The sequence below is a fragment of the Bos grunniens genome, chromosome 3, assembly GCF_055505025.1.
Source record: "Bos grunniens cultivar Pamir isolate PY7600 chromosome 3, Bosgru_T2T1.0, whole genome shotgun sequence".
In the NCBI taxonomy this organism is placed as follows: Eukaryota; Metazoa; Chordata; class Mammalia; order Artiodactyla; family Bovidae; genus Bos; species Bos grunniens.
The window spans coordinates 4268457-4290688 of NC_141167.1; the positions used below are offsets into that span (position 1 = coordinate 4268457).

A 22232-nucleotide genomic window follows, 5' to 3' on the forward strand; every position below is an offset into this window, starting at 1 on the left:
CACATTATTCTCTGTGAAGAACTGAAAAACTATCAATTTATTAAAGGCACTGAAAGTCAGCATTTTGCTGCTTATTTATAGCAATATTTGAAAAATACAAGGTGAATCACATTGCAAGATTTGATTAGCACTTCAAGCTAAGAGACATTTTAAAATATGTATCATCCATTCTAAGATATTTGTAAGGTCTTATTTTAATATAAGATAAAGTATATATTCTTTTAGAATAACCAGAATAATAAACCAAGTATAGAACAAACTTAAATTTAGGTCAGTATTTTTTTAAGGCAAGATAAAATTTGTGTCATACGGTACAGAAAAATTTCTGCTTTCCAGTTTGAACAAGTAATATGATCATAATGGCTATCTAAGAATTTTTGAATATCTTATTTGTATTCAATTTTTAATTTTTCAAATATTAAACTCTCATTGAACACAAAAGTATAACTCTCTTTCCAAGAACCACATTTTCCGCCTCTGCTTTAGGAAGCTCTATGTTGTCTGCACATTTAAAGTCAGTAACAGGACAAGAAATGGGGGGCACTGACCCTTCATCTCTAAGGATCTATCAGTGACTCTGTCCTGAGACTGACCTGCTCGTTGTGTGCTTCCGTAGACTTCTAGAAACCTGAGGACCTAATATTCATTTCATTTAGTAAAAAATGCAGAGATTAGAATGAGGAAAAGAAACTCAACCTTGTGAACAGTGAAAAAGCTGTAAGAAGTATGTTACCAGACTGGTTCTGCACGTCTCTTAATCTACTTGGTGAGGTGGTCTGAGATACTTCACAAGGAAACGTGCACACACGTGCACAGATGCACACACGCCAGTGCTGGCCATGCGCCCTGGGCCGGGCTGGCTTCTCGGGGACACGGAAGCGGGGAGAGGGAGTGAGGAGCTGGTGGGCTGCCTGCCGCAGCCCCTCAGCCACACACACAACGCCAGTGCTGGCCGTGCGCCCCGGGCCGGGCTGGCTTCTCGGGGACACGGAAGCGGGGAGAGGCAGTGAAGAGCTGGTGGGCTGCCCGCAGCAGCCCCTCAGCCTTTGCAGAGCCCCCTGGCCCCCAGCTATTCTCTGTAGTTGTCCTAAGGATACAAAAGACCCAACACAAATGTCACCACTATAGTGTGTGTAATTCGCTCAGTCGTGTCTGACTCTTTGAGACCCCATGGACTGTAGCCGGCCAGGCTCCTCTGTCCATGGACTTTTCCAGGCAAGAATACTGGAGTGGGTTGCCATTTCTTTTCTCCAGGGGAGCTTCCCAACCCAGGGATTGAATCTGGGTCTCCTGCATTGCAGGAGGATTCTTTATTGTCTGAGCCACCAGGAAAGCAAGGGTTTACCCTTAATTGGAAGTGTCTGACTTAGATGTCCAACAGCAAGAGAGAATCTAGTTGTGCTGTCCTGGGTGTCTGACGTGTGGCAGATGAATTAGCTTTTGTGGGACCATTTGTTTTCACCGGTTGGGATTAAGCGTGTGGGGACCTGACTTGCTGTGGAAAGCCTCTGGCTCTCGGCTCTGAGCCTCTAGAGCAGCTGAGAACCACCCACTACTGGTTGTCGAGTGTGTGCGTGCTGCACGTTGTCACACGATCCATGACTGACGCCACGAGCTGACACAAGGCCATTGCTCGTCCCTTGCAAAGGGGGAGACCAATGTTACAGCAATAATTGCCACATGAACTGGAAGGGGTTCCCTTAATTCAGGATCCCAGGACCCTTTTAAAATGCAATAGAATAGACTGGTTTTCCACATACGACCTGAAGATATTGTGTCTGTTCAGATAAAACAAGGGGCGGATGAGAACCTTGTGGGGGGAGGGTTCACTGTGAAGCCCCCCGACCCCAAGCCCCATGTGCTGCGCTCAGCATCTCTGCTCGACTCTCAAGGGAAACATTTCCCCATGAGGCTCATGACAAAACCAATCACTAATACTGTGTAGCAGAGGCTATCGAAGTGCCTGACATGCTTTGTTATTTCTCACAGAAGCCCCATCAGGAGAAAGGACCCACTCTCCGATTTAGGATGGAGGTGGAGACAGGGAGAGAGGCTCGTTGAGGTCCTGGAAGCAGCAGGCAGTGGGGCCTTGTGAGCCCAGGACCGGTGTGAAGGGGTCCCCAAACCATCACAAGACGGCCACTGAACCCTGTATCACACGCTGTGTTGGCACTTTCCGGGTTTATCTCATTTAAGCCTCGACAGCCCTGAAAGGTGGTTATTATTATTCCCGGGCATCTTTTTGGAAATCATGGCTTGGGGTTGAGTGACGGATTCCAGCTGACGCAGGTTCGAGATGGCGTGGCCACACCAGGAGCTCAACGGCTCCCTCCCTAGCCCCGGCTCTTTCCTACCCCACCCCTGCCTCCACCGGACAAATGTTCTCTTTCTCCCTCTTAAAACCACAGCTGGAAGGGCCTCCGGACATGATCTGGCCTGGCTGCTGCTCCCAGTGGACGTCACTTTTCCAGCCTTGACAAGTGACCTGTCCAAGACCGCACGGCCGAGCACCACACCCAGGACAGAGCCATCTTCGCTTCAGCCTCCGTGTTCCGCCCCGCCAACTGTGGTTATAACGACGGCAAACAGCTTTACTGGGGACATTTCAGGCTTTTTCCTCTCCATGAAAAAAACCCAGTTGACAAATTGTCCTTAGATAATGTGTTATTTTTTCCCTTTCAGAATTACAACCATCTACCACCATTTGTCGAGTGTCCAAGAACACAGGAAACCTACTCCTCCCAGCTGGTTTTTGTTAGATGGCTTGGTGTCTAACATTCAGAGTTGTCCAGACTGTCCTGATCTCCTGCCAGAAGCTGACTCAAGCCCACTCTCTGGGCGATGTGGGAGACTTTGTGTCCAGTGGACACATCTCAGCTGGGTGGAAGCTAAGGAGACCTTGCAGGCTTCTGCTCATCAGTGACTGTTGCCTAGGGAACAGTGTGATGGAACAACTAGTCGGCGTCTAAGGAGATCATGTTCTTTTTAAAGAGAGGAGTGCGTATACGCCTTTACCCGAGCTGGAGTCCTTTTTTTGGTCCCACTTAAGTCCAACTTTCTGCTCTCATTCATCGGCCTAACACCCGGTGTCGGCTTCAACATCTTATAAGATAAGCCCGGTGGAGAACCTATTTTAGGGTTATCAAGCACCTGGGTAGGGTGTTTCTTGTAGGCAAGGAGGAAGATGTTCAGCTCCCGATTTTGGACGTCCCTGTTGTCCAGTGGTTAGGAGTCCCGGTGCAGGGGACCTGGGTTTGACCCCTGGTGTGGGAAGATTTCATACAGCTCAGGGCAACTAAGCCCGTGTACCACACTGCTGAGGCCCACGCACTCGAGAGCCTGTGCCTGGCAACAAGAGAAGCCCCCGCACGAGAAGCCTGCACGCTGCAACCAGGGAGCAGCCCCTGCTTGCCGCAAGCAGAGAAAGCCCGTGCGCAGCAACAAAGACCCAGCATGGCCAAAGACACTCTCCTAATCTCAGCTAAGGAGACAGATTTGCAACAGGCAATGCAAACGGGTTAATAAGTAAGCTCTAAGTCACCAAGAAAGAAAGAAATACTAACACTGCAAGCAAGCTTTGACAGTTTGAAAAAGAGCTTTCGAGACTGACAAATCAAAGAGTCACCAGTTTTTAGCTCCCAGATTTACAAAGGCACCTCCTCTTGTGGTGAGATCCTTCCAGACGACACAGATGCCAATGTAAACTGACAGCCTCTCAGGCAGGCAGTTGGAAAACAAGTATTGGGACCCTCACACGCGTTTAAACATTTAAAAGCTTTATTTGCACTTCCAATATCCCATTCAAGGAAATCAGCTTCCCTGCTGGCACAGATGGTAAAGAATCCGCCTGCAATGCCAGAGACCTGGGTTCGATCCCTGGGATGGGAAGGTCCCCTGGAGAAGGAAATGGCAACCCACTCCAGTATTCTGGCCTGGGAAATCCCATGGACAGAGGAGCCTGGTGGGCTACAGCCCACGGGGTTGCGAAGTCGGACGTGACTGAACCACTAACACTTTCCTACAAAACATGATTTATTCTTAAAGACATTCATCTGCCATGTTATTCACAACTGAGAAAAGAGACACCTGTAAAACACCTTTTCGCATCCAACAAGAGGAAAACAAAGACACAATGTAACAACCTCAGTGCTGTATTCTGTGGCCATTTAAAGGTTTTACAGAGCATTCAGTACCGAGGTTGAGTGGATTTCTTTCCTTAAAGAGGAGAACGAAAGATGCAGTATTGCTAAACATATAATTGAAGCCATCTTCAAAAACGCCATTGATACAATAGAGGGGAATAGAGCAAAATGCTAACAGGTCTTATGCTTGGTCACAGTACAGGGCATCATTTTTATTTTCTGTTTGAATTTTCCTAATTATTTTCTACAATGAATATGTACGACAGTTAATGTAATAAACATTTCCTGTCGTCAGCAATTATTACCCTTGTTGGTAATTTCTTCATTTATTCAGCCAAAAACTTGTTGTAAACCAAATTTTAGGATAAATGCTCTCAGGAGAATATGCAGTGGGTGTGAATGCTCTTACCCAGCCTGTGCAAGTCAGGGAGGGCTTCCTGGAGGAAGGGCAAACTGAGTCTAGAAGGATGGACAGTGATGGGAGAGACTGTTGGGTAGCTCAGCACGTCTGCAGTGCAAGATGCTGTGGGAGGGAGAGGAGATGGGAAGGGGAGCTAAGAGGCCCCTGGTGTTATACTAAGAGCTTTAAATTGGTCCTGGACGCTATCAGTTCAGTTCAGTTGCTCAGTCATGTCTGATTCTTTGCAACCCCATGGACTGCAGCTGGAAGCTGTAGGGAGACCCCATGGACTGTGACCCTAGAAGCTATAGGGAGTCATTAAGAATGGTGAAGGCACTTCCCTGGTGGGTTAGACCGTAAAAAATCTGCCTGTAATGCAGGAGACCTGGGTTCGATCCCTGGGTTGGGAAGACCCCCCTGGAGAAGGGAACAGCTACTCACTCCAGTATTCTGGCCTGGAGAATTCCACGGACAGAGGAGCCTGGTGGGCTACAGTGCATGGGGTTGCAAAGAGTGGGACACAACTGAGCGACTTTCACTTTCACAAGGATGGTAACAGAGGGAAACTGTGGCATGAGGTCTGTGTTTGCTGGGACTCCCTGGGACACCACAGTGAAGACAGGTTTGAGGGGAGCCAGTCTTGGAAGCCCACAGGCTAGGAAGCTACAGAGGCAACCACGCGAGCCATGCTCACAGCTCCACAGAGGGAGGGACATGGAGGGGGTTGGGGTTCAGATGAGGGATCCTGGCTCAGGCAGCTGTGGCGGGGTGGGGACGGGAGATACAGGGGGGTAGTGGCCGGTTAGGGGTGAAGATGCTCAGTGCTGTGGACATAGCATCATCAAACCAAATTTGAAGGAGAGGGTTTCAGGGAAGGACGTGGAGAGGTCGTGAGGGGGGTTAAAGCCGTGGGAGCGGCTGCACAGAGAAGAGCCTAGGGTGTGACAGAGGACAGAGACAGGGGCAGGTGGGAAACACATGGTCTGAGGGTCACACGGCAGGAAGGGAGGCCGAGGGGCCGCTCTGTGTCAGAGCGCGGCTCCCCAGCCCCTGCGTAGGTGGTTTCTGGTCTGTGTCCATCCCGGACGGAAGCCGCGGGTACCACACTGTGGGTGGTGATGGGTGGATGAGTGAGCCATGCTCCCATTCACGGAGGCGGGACGTCGGCTTCTGGCCTCCGCAGCGGCAGGGCCAGCCTCCCTCCCCTGCACCCTCCCTGCCTCCTGCTCCATCTCCAGGTAAGAGAAAAACCCCAGTCTCTGAGAGGACGGGCAAGAAGAGTAAAACGCCAGCCCACAGGGGCCTCCAGCAACTGGACAGCAGGAACATGGCTGAGCGGCCCCAACCTGCTTCACGGCTGCGTCCATGTCCCTCCACAGACAGCCACGTGCTCCACGCGGCGGGCAGGAGCCTGACTCTGGAGCCTGCTGAGTGCCTGGGTTCTCCTATTTAATTTCCACCCCAGCCATTTTCCAAGGAAGGTTATGGAGGCAAAAAAAAGAAAAAAAAAAAGGTGAACTATTAAATAAATTGCCCCAAGTCATGTGGCTGGTGGGTGGTGTGGCCAGGACCCAGGGGCTCCCCCAAGGGGAAGGTCTGGGAGCCTGGGTGTTTTGAATCAATGATCCTCGGGGTCAGGGGCCTGGAAAGCAGCAGGGAGTTGCCATGGAAACCCTCTGTCCTGCAAATCCAGCCAGTGAGGAATAGCTGGCCCCAGGGCCCCTAGCGTTGACCTCAGCCCCAGCCCTTTCGCCAGGTAAAGAATGCCCGTCACGCTTTCCACATGGAAGGGGTGTCGCCTCTCTGCTACACCAGCCAACTCAGCTGTGCTGAAGTTGTCAAACACCCCCCTCCACACACACACAAGATCGCTCCTACAGAGCATCCAGTTTTCATGCTAATGAAGCTTATGAAGAGCACGTATTTGTTGCTGTATACCTGAGACTAACACAACATTGTGAATCAACCATAATGAAGTGAAGTCGCTCAGTCGTGTCCCACTCTCTGCGACCCCGTGGACTGTAGCCCACCAGGCTTCTCTGTCCATGGGATTCTCCAGGCAAGAATACTGGAGTGGGTTGCCATTTCCTTCTCCAGGGGATCTTCCCGACCCAGGGATCGAACCCAGGTCTCCCGCATTGGAGGCAGACGCTTTAACCTCTGAGCCAATCAACCATAGTCCAATATAAAATAAAATTTATTAACAAAACATATTATTGCTTTATTTTTGTAGTGCCTTTTGGTAGCTTATGGAAGGAAATGAGTTAGGATAAAAATTCACTTTGAAATACTGTGCTGATAATCAATGAGGCCTCAGACTATGATATCTTGCGTTATAGCTGTCTCCAGGAACCAACTCAGTCTCACAGGAAGACTGGATTCCTATGCTGACTCTCAAATCTGGGAGAAACATCGGGACTCCTGTGTTTCACAGATCACAGGTTATTTATATATGTTTTATCAAAATTGCAGGCTATTAAATTAAATCATTTCAAAATATAAATATGTCAGGAGAACAATTCACTCCAGTAAATAACAAAATCAACATTTCCTTCTTTTTAAACAAAATTGCTACTGTGTTTTAAGTTAACCTTTATTTGAAACCCTTAGACTTCAGTTTCGTTAACTTCAAAAAGCATCAGTAAATAGTTTATTCCACCATCAGACCTCCTGCATTATTTAACAGTAAGAAGCTTATTTAAATGTTTCATGAATTATTAAAATTGTACGTGTTCTTTAAGATACGTGAGAAACTCAAAAATCTTTCAGAGTCAGCACGGTGCAGTGGGCCGATAACAAGCCTGAAGTCGTGTATTAGCTTCCAGAAAAAACCCTACGTGCAGTCTCGTGAATGGAGATTCTTGGCTGTCATGAAATTCTGCAATGTAGTGGAAAACTAATTCAAGGGGGCATGAGACACAGTACGCTCAAGAAGCCTTCACAAAAGCTCGCATCCTCTGAACTGAGCGATTTCACCTCCAGCCACGCCAGAGATGCAGGCAGAGATGGTTAAACGTGGCTGTTCGTCTCCATGTTATTTAGAGCAAGGGAATGAGGGGCTTATGTGCACAGACTGCGGTAAATATCGGAAGAGCACTGTGCAGCCAGTGGGTAGAAAAATGTACATCTACAGTGATTATTTTAAAAAATGATACTTGCTCAAAATTCTAGTATTCAAACAAAAAAGTTCAAAGAAGGCAGCAAAAACACACTTCCAGATACCAGACCTCACATCTTCAAGGAAGTCCGTTCAGTTTCTGAGCAGCATCACTTTCCATTTTGTATAGAACGGAGCCTTCCCAAAAGCCCCCCGATCATCACCAGCAGGCTTCCTGACCCCAAATTAGGCAAAAATACCCACCCCGGTACTCATCCTACAGTGCCCAGTGCCAAGTCACTTTAGTCATGTCCAACTCTTTGCGACCCCATGGACTGTAGCCCATCAGACTCCTCTGTCCATGGGATTCTCCAGGCAAGAACACTGGAGTGGGTTGCCATGCCCTCCTCCAGGAGATATTCCTGGCCCAGGGATCACACTCACATCTCCTGCATCTCCTGCACTGGGAGGTGGGTTCTTTCTACTAGTGCCACCTGAGAATGGCACCGTAACCAATCCCCTGATGCCACTCTTCTAGCAGGAGCTTTGTCTTGAGGCTGTAACAGTTGGCTACTAACGCACGAAAACTGTCCGCTCTCCTCGGCCTTCAGGAGGTCGGCCCGCCACGCTCGCAATGCCCACAAGCTCTCCGCTCTCTGTTCTTAATAAACTGACTCCTTTCTGAGATCCTCTGAGTCTGGAGCTTCTTTTGCAACCTGTGTTCAGACTGTTGCAACGCCCATGCCACAAACCCTACCTCCATCTGCAGTCCTGCCACCAAGGTTCAGTCCACTGTGGCCCTTCCTGAAGCCCCAGGCTAGGCCCCCTGACATCCTCTAACTATGCCCCTCTGGGTCTTCCCGAGGCGTGAGGTGCTGCCGGGTTCCCCCCTGAGTCTGGGTGGCTCTTCTCTGGCCCTGTCTGTCTACCCTCTGCATCCCATTCTCCCCATCTCCTTAAGAGATTTCATGGACCATCCCCAAATGAGATGATTCCCAATTCCAGGTCACCATGTCTGAACGTTTGCTAGACCTTTCCATCGGGGCAGCCCTCAGCTCCCTCAAACACAACGCTTTCAGACGGACTCTTAACTCTCCCCTGTGTGCCACCCTGCCCCGCCAGCCTCCTGGCTCCCCAGACTGGATAAACAGTACCGTGACAGCGTACCCTCCTTCCCCATGCTGGAAATCTAGCTATTCACCTCTTTCCCTCCTGTGTCAGAACAGCAAAGTCTTTATCCATCATGTTTTAAGACCGTCGTTATCAGGATGGTCAAGTGGTCTGGGGTGACAGAATCAAACCGAAAAATCGAGTCCTTTTAGTTAAACCAGTGCCAGCTGTTAATGGTAACCAGTGCACTTTAACTCAGAGAAAATAGGTTTCACTATAAATAGCCAGATTGAGAAAGGGAGCATAAAACTGTCCTAGTTATCAGGTATTATTAATGGATTTTACTGCAGAACAAACAGGTATTTCAGGTCAGTTTATCACATACTGTTATACGTCTTCAAGTCCCAAGATAAAGGGAAAAAATACCTTCAGTGGCTAGGCCTGGGAGGAAAAAAAGGTTTTCCTGATCTTGTTGAAGGGCTTCAGAGCGCAGGACACACACCACACACTTCCACCCTGAGGGACACGCGCACACTCGTGAGCGTAGGAGCACTGTCCCTACTCCATCCTCCCAATGATCATGTCCACCCAGAACCTGTGACCGTGACCTTCCTTGGAAACAGGTTCTCTGCAGATGCAGTCAGGCTGAGCTGAGGTCATCCTAGATGAGGACGGACCCTCATCCTTGTAAGGAGAGAGAAGCCTGGACTCAGAGACACAGACATTCAGGGAGAAAGCGGTGGAGACAAAGGCAGAGCTTGGAGGCGTGCGTGTACATGACAGTTTCAGCAACTCCCAGAAGCTGGAGAGGCAACAGACTCTCCCCAAGACTCTCTAGAAGGAACTGACCCGAACGACCCCTCCAGCCTCCAGAGCCGTGAGAGAAGGAATTTACACTGTTTTCAGCCCCCCGTTTGCAGCAGTTTGTGACGGCCGCCTCAGGGCATAACAAAAGCTCCCTGTCATAGGTTGCCAGATTGTACGTCTTGCCCAAAGGAATCCTAGTGACCCCTCTTCTGGGGGCTCACGGGTACCCGGTTGGCACAGCCTCTGCCAGGCAGTCTGGCCACATAACTGCAGTGGGGGACGCGGGAGACAGAGAAGTGCTGCCATCGTCTTTCTGGAGCTGTCCCCATGCAGGGCAAGCGGATGTACTTGCCATGACTGGCACATGCCCGTCACACACCTCAGCTTCATTTTAAAATCCCACTGACAGCGACGAGGCCATCGGGATCTTCTTTAGTCTTTTGCTTCTGCCCGAGAGGATCAGCACCGAGGACGAAGCTGGCACCACGCTGAGGACAGGGGCATCCACACAGCCCCGGGCCCCAGGCAGGGAGGACCAGGGCCCAGAGCAAGGTGGGCAGTGGGGTAAGCGAGAGCGAGTGCCAGCCATGTCCCAGACTCAACTGGGATCCAGAGGCAGAAGGGGTGCTGGGGAGGGCAGCCTGCCAGCCGGAGGGCTCCGAAGAACCGACACTCCCGCTGCCCACCCTCCCAGGAGCGTGGGGGAACCTGCAGTCAGAGGAGAGGGCTCCAGGCATGGTGCCGTCCGGGCCGGCTGGACACGTGGTCCACTGTGTCCCCCACAACTAGCAGAGGCTGGGAAAGCAGACGCTCCACCCGACGGGAAACTCCTGGGGGCCCGAGAATGGCAAACAGCTTTTTTCTGTTGGTTGACTGTCTTTTGACCTATTTTTAATGTTGGTTTTTGCCACAATGACTTCCCTAGTGGCTCAGATGGTAAAATGTCTGCCTGCATTGGGGGAGACCTGGGTTCGATCCCCAGGTTGGAAAGATCCCTTGGAGAAAGAAATAGCAACCCACTCCAGTACTCCTGCCTGAGAAATCCCATGGATGGAGGAGCCTGGTAGGCTACAGTCCATGGGGTCGCAAAGAGTCGGACACAACTGAGCGACTTCACTTTCACTTTTGCCATAATGAATATATTCATGTTTAAGTCAAATGTAAGCATCTCTTATAACTCCTATGTTTCATATCTTACTTTGAAAGGCTTTCCAATATTATTTCAAGATTCTCTCATTTCTTCTTATAATTCTATGGCTTCATTTTTTTTCTATTTAAGTCATTGATACTCTTGTTATTTTTGATGTAAGTTGTGAAGCATTTACTGACCTAACTTTATTCCATACAATTTGCTATCTGTCCCCAAACAATCACTTAATAATTTATTTTCCCCCACTGGTTTGAAATGCTCCTTTGACCACAAATAACAGCTCTTTCTTTATTTCTGCATTTTGTACCTTGTACCTGACCTGCCTATTCTGAGATGTGCTTGTATCATACAGCCTTATTTATTACAGATTTATAATGTAGTTAATATTTTAAGGATAATCTGCCTATGAATGTTACTTTTTTGGAATTTCCTGGTTATTATTGCTTGTTAATTTTCCCATATGTATCTTAGAATCAGGCTGTCAATCAGGTTTCAAAAGAAATCCTATTGCTATTTTGATTGGAACTGGCATTCTGCAGATTGATGTGGGAGGCTTGATATTTTTCTGATATTAAGTCATCCTATTTGAGACTATAGTATGCCTTTCCTACTATTGAAGTCTTTGCATCTCCAAATGGTGTTTTAAAGGTTACTTTACATAAACTGTGCGCTGTTAAGCTTATTTCTTGTTTTTATTTTTAATTTTTGCAGTTATTAAATGGGACTGTTTTTTTCCATCATAGCTGCTAAACTGGTCACTGCATGTGTCTATGGAGCCTGCTGACTTCAGTGCAGCTCTTCACAGCCAGCTGCCCTACTGGGTTCACGCCTTGTTTGTAATCCTTTTCCCGGGTGGTCCTCTGGGTCACAGCTCTTCTCCACTGGTTTTAACCTTAGTCCTACAGCGCAATAGGCACAAGGCTCACGTTCAGGCCTTTTGTGTGGTGGTTTACTCTCTTGGCTGCACTGATTCTCAAACTTGGGATTTTAAAAAATACTGGTCACTCGGTGCAGACAGCAGAGTAACTGACTTAATGAGTGTGGGGTGTGGCCTGGGAAGGGGATTTATAAAGGACCTCCAGGTGGTTCCGCTGAGCAACATTATGTGGAAAACACCATCCCCAATAGTTTATCCAAGAAGGGGCTCCTGGAGTGATATTCCTGAATTCTTGCATTTTCAAAAATCGAATTTTGTTTCCATACACATCTCTTCAGAGAAACTCTATGCACATATCAGTTCAGTTGAGTTCAGTTGCTCAGTCATGTCCGACTGTTTGCAACCCCATGAATCACAGCACGCCAGGCCTCCCTGTCCATCACCATCTCCCGGAGTTCACTCAAATTCACGTCCATCGAGTTGGTGATGCCATCCAGCCATCTCATCCTCTGTTGTCCCCTTCTCCTCCTGCCCCCAATCCCTCCCAGCATCAGGGTCTTTTCCAGTGAGTCAACTCTTCGCATGAGGTGGCCAAAGTACTGCAGTTTCAGCTTTAGCATCATTCTTTCCAAAGAAATCCCAGGGCTGATCTCCTTCAGAATGGACTGGTTGGCTCTCCTTGCAGTCTAAGGGACTCTCAAGAGTCTTCTCCAACACCACAGTTCAAAAGCATCAATTCTTCAGTGCTCAGCTTTCTTCACAGTCCAACTCTCACATCCATACATGACCACAGGGAAAATCACAGCATTGACTAGATGGACTTTGTTGGCAAAGTAATTGCATACAACTTTTTTCCTCTTTAAATTTGAATGGCAGTTTGGGGTGTACCATCCTGGGTCATCCTGCCTGTCCTTGGCTTTGTGGCCATTGCTCTAACTGTCTTACTTTGAGTGTTACCATGGAGAAGTCAGGCCAGCGTGAATGTTTTTCCTTTCATGTGTGACTTGATCTTTTTGCTTAGCTTCCCATGGGAATCTTTATTATGGCATCTAGTAATTTTATTAGACTGCGCCTTGGTATTGACTGCACTATGACTGTTTTCTGGGTCACAGTGTAAATTCAAGTCTTCTTTTTAAGGTGTTCTGTTAATCCGTATTTTGAAATATTTATTGCATTCCATTTATTTTGGCTTCTTCTTTGAGGATTCCAATTTTGCATGTGTTGACTCTCCACTGCCTGCTTTATTAAGGACAATAGCATCAACAAATGCTTGAAAACTATAAGTCTGTTCAGGTATAAGGCAGATTTATCTTTGTCTGGTAGGCCTACTTCTCCAAAGTGAAATGTATGCTCTTCAAATGATCTTTTTTCTCGTCTTTTTTTAGTTCCTCCTTCTATTTTTATTCACTGTACTGTACAGTGAATTAACTTTTATTGTGGTGGTTGTTGTTCAGTTGCTAAGTCGTATCTGACTCTTTGGAACACCATGGACTGTAGCACACCAGGCTTCCCTGTCCTTCACAATCTCCTGGAGTTTACTCATTTCCATCGAGTCGGTGATGCCATCCAACCACCTCATCCTCTGTCGTCCGCTTCTCCTCTTGCCCTCAATCTTTCCCAGAATCAGGGTCTTTTCCAGTGAGTCGGCTCTTTGCATGAGGGGGCCAGAGTATTGGAGGTAGTGCACGTATAATTATGAATAAGTAACCACACGTGTGTTGGATAGAGATTCTATTTGAAATCTGCTGCTGGATTTCACTGTCCTCAACAGTGACTGATGTGAATACAAGAGTACCAGGCACTGTGACTCTGAGGGCTCTGTGGCCCACAGCCGAGAACCACTGCTTTCAAAATCTAGCCGAAGTCTTGTACATATAGTTGCTCAATAAATATTAGTTGATTTACTGACCGTGAAAGGTATTTAAATAATATAATAAACCATGTACCTCAACTTGGCCAAAAAAGGAGCATATATGTAATTTGAGTAAATCTATTCAAAGATTTGAATAGATTCAAAGATTTAGGGCCTTCCCTTATAGCTCAGTCAGTAAAGGATCTGCCTGCAGTGCAGGAGACCCGGGTTCGATCCCTGGGTTGGGAAGATCCCCTGGAGAAGGAAATGGCAACCCACTCCAGTATCCTTGCCTAGAAAATCTCATGGACAGAGAAGCCTGGTGGGCTGCAGTCCATGGAGTCGCAAAGAGTCGGACATGACTGAGCGACTAACACACACATTCAAAGATTTAAAAATCCATGCCTCATTCCTGCCTAGTAAGTACCTTTTCTTTAATTACTCTTACTTTAACCCTTAATTGCATAATAAAGAAGGCTTCTATCGCAAACAAGCAAAAGGGAAATATATAGGTAGCACTGATTTGCTTAAGGGATTTTTGCTTCAATTTATTTAGTTTTTTAACACAATAGTGCTGTTGCTGTTTCGGAGAAGGCAATGGCACCCCACTCCAGTACTCTTGCCTGGAAAATCCCATGGATGGAGGAGCCTGGTGGGCTGCAGTCCATGGGGTCGCTGGGAGTCGCACACGCCTGAGCGACTTCACTTTCACTTTTCACTTTCATGCATTGGAGAAGGAAATGGCAACCCACTCCAGTGTTCTTGCCTGGAGAATCCCAGGGACGGGGGAGCCTGGTGGGCCGCCGTCTCTGGGGTCGCACAGAGTTGGACACGACTGACTCGACTCAGCAGCAGCGGCAGCAGTGCTGTTGCTGTTTAGTCTCTAAGTCGTGGACGACTCTGTGTGACCCCGTGGACTGTAGCCTGCCAGGCTCTTCAATCTATGGGATTTCCCAGGTAAGCACATTTGAGTGGGTTGCCATTCCCTTCTCCAGAGGATCTTCCCGACCCAGGGATAAAACCTGGGTCTGGGAAGCCCAAATATGTAGCACAATTGCCACCAAAAAGTTTGTCTTCTTCTTTTTTTTTTTTTAAAGGCTACATAGGTAAGTCCCTGGTGGCTCACCATGAAGAATCAGCCTGCAATGCAGGAGACCCAGGTTCGATCCCTGGGTCAGGAAGATGCCCTGGAGAAGGAAATGGCAACCTACTCCAGTGTTCTTGTCTGGAGAATCCTGTGGACAGAGGAGCCTGATGGGCAATAGTCCCTGGGGTTGCAAAGAGTTGGGTTGGGCATGCCTGAGCAACTAACCCTTTCACTTTCAGATAATTCCTGCCAGGTAGGTCCCCATCCTTCCCATCCTCTCAATCCCTTCACCCAGATTACAGGCCCAGAGAGTCAAGGTCAAAACCAAATGAAATGAAAGAGAAACAACTTCAACAACAAAACTGATAGTTTACTACATGAATAAATTTGAGACTGGGAACCATTTCAGAAAACAAGATGAGACCAGAAAGGGATGTCTGTCCTGTTGGTGGAATTACGCGTCTTTTTCAATAGCAAAAAAGTAGTTTTTCTCTTGTTTTGTCTTTGATTATTTCAACTGAGGGTCTGGATATTTTTAGATTCAATGGTGAAAACCTGAAAGCATTTCTTCTAAGATCAGGAACAAAAGGATGTCCACTTTTTCCATTATTATTCAACATAGTTTTGGAAGTCCTGGCCACAGCAATCAGAGAGGAAAAAATAAATAAAAGGAACCCCAATTGGAAAACAAGAAGTAAAACTTTAAGTCACTTTTGCAGATGACATGATACTATAAACGGATAATCCTAAAGATGCTACCAGAAAACTATTAGAGCTAATTAATGAATTGGTGGCTTGCCAGGTGGCTTAGGGGCAAAGAATCTCCCTGACAATGCAGGAGACACAGGAGACGCTGCTTAGACCCCTGGGTGGGGAAGATCTCCTGGAGGAGGAAATGGCAACCTGCTCCAGTATTCTTGCCTGGAAAATTCCATGGACAAAGGAGTCTTGTGGGCTATAATTCATGGGGTCACAAAGAGTCAGATATGACTTAGTACTCATGCAATGAATTTGGTAAAGTTGCTGGATACAAAATTAATACTCAGAAATCCCTTGCATTGCTATACTCTATGGAAAGATCAGAAAGAAAAATTAAGGAAACAATCCCATTAACCATTACAACAAAAAGAATAAAATACCAAGAAATAAGCCTGCCTAAAGAGGCAAAAGACTGTACTCAGAAAACTCTAAGATAGCGATGAAAGAAATCAAAGATGAAACAAACAGATGGAGAGAAATACCATGTTCTTGGATAGGAAGAATCAATATTGTGAAAATGATTATACTACCCAAAGCAATCTACAGATTCAATGGATATTTTTGTATATAAAAAGACATAAAAATATCTTCAGATACTTTTCCTTTTGTCTACATGATTGGATGTCAGTCAACACTGAGCTGGTATGTTTTCTACAGTGAGTACACAGACTGTTTTGAGTTAAATCATAAAGCTGTACTATATAAACCCAATTACAATGCAAGGGAGCAGATCAGCTTCTGTGAATGCAGGAGGTTTAGACAACCTGCCCTGCATGCTTTCTGGCTCTGCCAACAGATCTGTACGGGACTTAGAGATCACCAGGAATCCCATTTAGCACCCAGCAGTGGGGGATTTTAGAGACATCTGTGTTGCCACCGTGAATTCAGCTTCCTAGAAAAACGGTAGGCATCCGTCTTCCTTTTAAACACAAAACCCTTCTCCCTTAGAATGTGAGTGATGCTGAGTTGGCCTGGAGAGTCTTCTAAAATCACTGTGACCTTGCTATGCAATTGTGATTTCAAAAAATTATTTTTGATTGCTGTGCCCTAGAAAAGTAGTTCCTAAGCCAATCTGGGCACAAGAAGAGTCTCTTCAGTCATCAAGATGTCCAAATGGGGCTCGCCCCCAGCTCTGAGTCCCCCGGGCTGAGTGACCCTCCCAGAGGGGCCACCCCTCAAAGCCTCCAAGTCCTGGTTTCCAAGCTAGTGACTCACATCATAAAAGAATAGTGAACAGTTTAGAATGCCTTTTAGGTGCCAGACAGCCTTGACATTGAAAAAAATCCCTTGTGAATTGACACCAACTAAACACCTAAATAAACTGATAAAACTACAGTCATGTGGGTGACAGCCTAGTCCTCTACTGGGGCCGACACAGTTGGGCCTGAAGTCATTTCACTCCAGATTCAGGCTTTACTGCCATCGCGGGTCACAGCCATCTGTCCGTTTCCTGAAACTGTCAGGTTGCTCTAATTACGCACGTGTAAGTCATCTCGTCCCTGAACAGACGGGCCTTGTTGGGTTACGGAAGCATTTAAATATAGTAAGGCGGGCTGGGGGTCATCAGGCCTGAGGGAGTGAAGTCAGCCCAGCCAGAAACGGGGCAGAAAGTCTGAGTCCTGACCCTGGCTGGCTGTGTATCCTCGGGACAGTCCTAGGCCCTCTGAGTCTCGTTATTCAGATAAGGGCGATGGGATAGAAATGAACAATCTCTAAGGCCCCTTCCAGCTCTCAGTCACTGTGATCGCTTGATTTAGTGCTGGGAAGCTCCCGAGAGCCTTTAGCATCGGTCCTCACTGAGTCTGAGCAGAGAGCTCGGGTATGCCTTATGCTCCTTTTATAGACTCAGACCCCCGGTGGGAACAGCTGCCCCACTCCAGTCACCCGGCCCGAATGCCTCCCCGCTAGCAAGCACCGCGGGCTCGGCCCTGCCCCCGTGGAGTCTGGAGGGGGCGCAGGGGCTGGTGGCAGCATGGAAAGGAATGAGGTGGTGAATGGCTTGCGGACAGAAAGCTGTGCTCAGAGCTACTGCAGCTACTGCAGGAAAGCCTGGGGCTCCAGCCGGCTCTGCGGACCCAGCTGCCGCCGCCTGGGGAGGTGCCTGGCGTGGCAGCAGGGACAGCAGAGGGCCAGGCCGAGTGACTGGGGTGGGGGCGGGGGTTGTGCGGAGAAGTGGGCGCACCCTCACACCTCCCAAGAGCTCACCACCCCACGACCAACGAGCGTGGCTGGCACCCGAGAGCTGGCCTCATCCTGGTGACACCCCCCCCACCCCACCCCCGCCCCATGGTGAAGCCTTCACCACCGGCGCCCGGGAGCGGACTGCTGAGTCGCACCAAGGAGCCGCCGGGGATGAGGTCACACATCCAGATTAGAACGCTTTCCAGGCGTAAAAGCGCGAAGGGTCCCGACAGCTGGATAGCCCACTGCCAGCCACCACCCTCTTTTCCTAGTGAAATGGACAACAGACAGAGCGCCTCTGGCTAAGGGATCAGGTGGGTTACAGGGACCCACAACCATTTCTGCCTGTGCGTGTGTTTTAACAGCTTTACTGGCCACAATTTCCACACCGATCATCTTCTTCAAGTGTACAATTCAAGGATTTTCAGCACACTTACAAGGCAATGCAAACACTACCGCAATCTAATTTTAGAACTTTTCCATCACCCCAAAGATATCTGTTTTATATAATCTATTTGGTATGATCTGTTTTTGAGGACACACTCCCTGGAAGCACATTTAGCCTGGCCTGAAAATTATATCAAGAGTTTACTGGATTTTGCTTTTTTTTTTTTTTTAACTGCCTCCAAGGTCACCATAGAGAAGTGGCCCAAAGTGGCTACTTCCTCTCCTTAACTTTGAAACATTTTTATGTATTGCCCTTGAAAGTCTATACAGCTAAACTCCTGTGTAGAAGACCGCCTGGTTTTTCTTAATTCCATCCTCATCTCTACCTGCCATCTGACACTGCTACTCCACACCTCACCCCTACAATGTAGACCCCACCTCAACTTCCCCCTCACCGCACCCCCTTTTCTTTCATGGTAAAATATACATAACATAAAATTTACCATTTTAACCATTTTTAAGTGTATACTTTACGGACATTAAGTACAACACGTTGTACAACCACCCCCACCATCCCACTCCAGAACTTTTTTCATCTTCCCAAACCCTATTAAAAATTCCCCAGCCCTCTCTCCCTGCCCCAGGCCCCACCACCTGCTTCCTGTCCGTAGATCTCCCCCATATAAGTGGGATCGCGTGGTTCTCGTCCTTTTGTGATTGCCTCAGTTCCTTAGATCGTGTCATCAAGGTTCATCTGTGTCGTAGCCTGGGACAGAAATCTCTTCCTTGTTTTCAAACTTAAGACTATATTCATCATTTGAAAAGACCCTGATGCTGGGAAAGATCGAAGGTGGGAGGAGAAGGGGACGACAGAGGATGAGATGGTTGGATGGCATCACCGACTCAATGGACATGAGTTCGGGTGAACTCCGGGAGTTGGTGATGGACAGGGAGGCCTGGCATGCTGCAGTCCATGGGGTCACAAAGAAGTGGACATGACTGAGTGGCTGAACTGAACTGAAGACTATATTCCCCACACTGTACATTTTGTCCCCATGACTCGTTTATGGTGTAACTGGGACTTTCTACTGCTTAATCTCCCTTCCCTGCTTCACTTGCCCCTCCATGCTCCTCCTCTCTGGAGAGCACCTGTCTGTTCTCTGAATCTATGACTCTGTTTCTATTTTGCTATGTTTGCTCATTTGCTTTTTAGATTCCACATTCAAGTGAAATCACACAGGACTTGTCTTCCTCTGACTGACTTAGCGTAATACCCCCTATGTCCATCCATCATCCATGTTATCCACCCACAGACACTTAGGTTATTTCTGTATCTTGGCTATTGTAAACAATGCTGCAAAGAGCACTGGTGTGCACACGTCTTCTTCAACTAGTTTTCTTTGGAAAAATACCCAGAAGTGGAATTGCTGGATTGTATGGTAGTTCTATTTTTAATTTTTTAAAAGAAACTCCATATGGTTTTCCACAGTAGTTGCACTAGTTTGTACAATGGTTCCTTTTTCTCCACATCTTCACCAGCCCTTGTTATCTGTGGTCTTTTTGGCAGGAGCCGTCCTGACAGGTGTGAGATGATACATCGTTGTGGCTCTGATTTGCATTTCCCTGATGATCAGCAATGTTGAGCATTTTTTCACGTATCTGGGACCATCTTCTATAGTCTTTGGGAAAAGTATCTATTCAGGCCATCCTCCCATTGTTGAATGAGGTTGTTTGCTTTTGTATATTGAGTGGCATGGGTTCTGTATGTATCTTGGGTATTAACCCTCACTGGGCATTTGCTGTTGTTCAGTTGCTCAGTCATGAACAACTCTTTGCAACCCCATGGGCTGCAGCATGCCAGGCTTCCCTGTCCTTCACCATCTCCTGGAGCTTGCTCAAACTAGTATCCATTTTGTTGGTGATGCCATTAGACCATCTCATTCTCTGTCGTCTCCTCCTCCTGCCATCAATCTTTCCCAGCATCACAGTCTTTTGCAAGAGTCAGCTGTTCACAATATGCAGCCAAAGTATTGGAGCTTCAGCACCAATCTTTCCAATGAACACTCAGGACTGATCTCCTTTAGGATGGACTGGTTGGATCTCCTTGCAGTCCAAGGGACTCTCAAGAGTCTCCTCCAACACCACAGTTCAAAAACATCAAATCTTTGGCACTCAGCTTTCTTTATGGTTCAACTCTCACATCCATACATGACTATGGTAAAAACCATAGCTTTGACTAGCTGGACCTTTGTTGGCAAAGTGATGTCTCTGCTTTTAATATGCTGTCTAGGTTTGTCATAGCGTTTCTTCCAAGGAGCAAGCATCTTTTAATTTTGTTGTTGCAGTCACCCTCTGCAGTGATTTTGGAGCTCAAGAAAATAAAGTCTGTCACTGTTTCCATTGTTTCTCCATTAATTTGCCATGAAGTGATAGGAACAGATGCCATGACCTTCATTTTTTTTTTTTTTAATGCACTATTTTCCCCTATGAGTGAGTGAGTGAAAGTTGCTCAGTCGTGTCCGACTCTTTGCAGTCCCATGAACTATGCAGTCCATGGAATTCTCCAGGCCAGAATACTGGAGTGGGTAGCCTTTCCCTTCTCCAGGGGACCTTCCCAACTCAGGGATCGAAACGAGGTCTCCTGAATGGTGGATTCTTTACTGGCTGAGCCACAAGGGAAGCCCATTTTCCCCTAAACTTTGGGCAAATCATGTTTTATGTATTTTGAAGCTTTTCTTTTAATCAGACAAATGTGCATTAATGATTTTTATCTTTCTGATGAATTGATCTTTCTATTGTTATACAGTCTCACTTTATATCTCTTTATCTCTATTTTGAACTTTTACCTATTATCCATATAGCTCCTCCAGCCTTCCTATGCTTATACTGTATAGCCTTTTTAACATGACCTTCATTTTTTGAATGCTGAGTTGTAAGCCAGCTTTTTTGCTCTCCTCTTTCACCTCCATCAACAGGCTGTTTAGTTCCTCTTTGCTTTCTGCCATAAGGGTGGTATCATCCGCATATCTGAGGTTATGGATATTTCTCCCGGCAATCTTGATTCCAGCTTGTGCTTCCTCCAGCCCAGTGTTTCTCATGATGTACTCTGCATAGAAGTTAAATAAGCAAGGTGACAATATACAGCCTTGACATAGTCCTTTCCCAACTTGGGACCAGTGCATTGTTCCACGTCTGGTTCTGACTATTGTTTCCTGACCTGCATACAGATTTCTCAGGAGGCAGGTCAGGTGGTCTGGTATTTCCATCTCTTTCAGAATTTTCCACAGTTTGTTGTGATCCACACTGTCTAAGGCTTTAGCATCAACGAAGCAGAAGTAGATGTTTTTTCTGGAATTCTCTTGCTTTTTCTATGATCCAACAGATGTTGGCAATTTGATCTCTGGTTGCTCTGCCTTTTCTAAGTCCAGCTTGAACACCTGGAAGTTCTCGGTTCATGCACTGTTGAAGCCTGGCTTGGAGAATTTTGGGCATTACTTTGCTAGCATGTGAGATGAGTGCAATTGTGTGGTAGTTTGAACATTCTTTGGCATTGCCCTTCTTTGGGACTGGAATGAAAACTGACCTTTTCCAGTCCTGTGGCCACTGCTGAGTTTTCCATATTTGCTGGCATATTGAGTGAAGCACTTTCACAGCATCATTTTTTAGGATTTGAAATAGCTCCACTGGAATTCCATCACCTCCACTAGCTTTGTTCGTTGGTCTTTCAAAAGCAATTTTAACAGGGGCACAGAATGAGGGTGATGTTGGGATCCAAACAAGGGAAGTGAAACAGAGCATAAAGACCATCGTCCTCAGACGCTGCCTCACGTTGCGGTGCAGATGCAGCTGTCGTCAGGAGCAGGCCTCAGGACTTGAGGACACCAGGGAAAAGAGTAAGTGCGTCCCCAGATTCTGGAACCTTTAATAAACAGACACGGCTTCAACATCAATAACAGTCTGAATCGCAATCTTGGGGGCAGCCCCGACTGCTCCTGACAATTCCCACAGAGGCTGAAAAGATGCCAAACCACGACTGCCCTGGTGGTCCAGTGGTTAAGAGTGTGCCTGCCCATGCAGGGGACATGGGTTCGATGCCTGGTCCAGGAAGATCCATGTGCTGTGGGGCAGCTAAGCCCAAGCGCCACAGCAAGAGAAGCCCCCTAAAGAAAGCCCAGCTGCAGCAACAGAGACCCAGCCCAGCCAAAAATTACTAAACAAATAGACAAAATTATTTTTTTAAAAAAGAGGCAAAACCTCATTCCATCTCAGCTGAGACACAACCAAGGGCCAGGACCTGGGGTGGGGGGCCTCCCACTAACTGAACACTGGCTGAAGAGACAAAACATGCTTAGAACCTGTCCCCGCCCCTCGCAGCCACACATC

General features: G+C 47.3%; 1 protein-coding gene across 25 annotated transcripts in view; it reads right to left on the reverse strand.

Annotated features, from left to right (window-relative positions):
- LRRFIP1 (LRR binding FLII interacting protein 1) overlaps positions 1-22232 on the reverse strand; it is a 161681-nt gene that overhangs the window by 114724 nt on the left and 24725 nt on the right. The window lies entirely within an intron of this gene.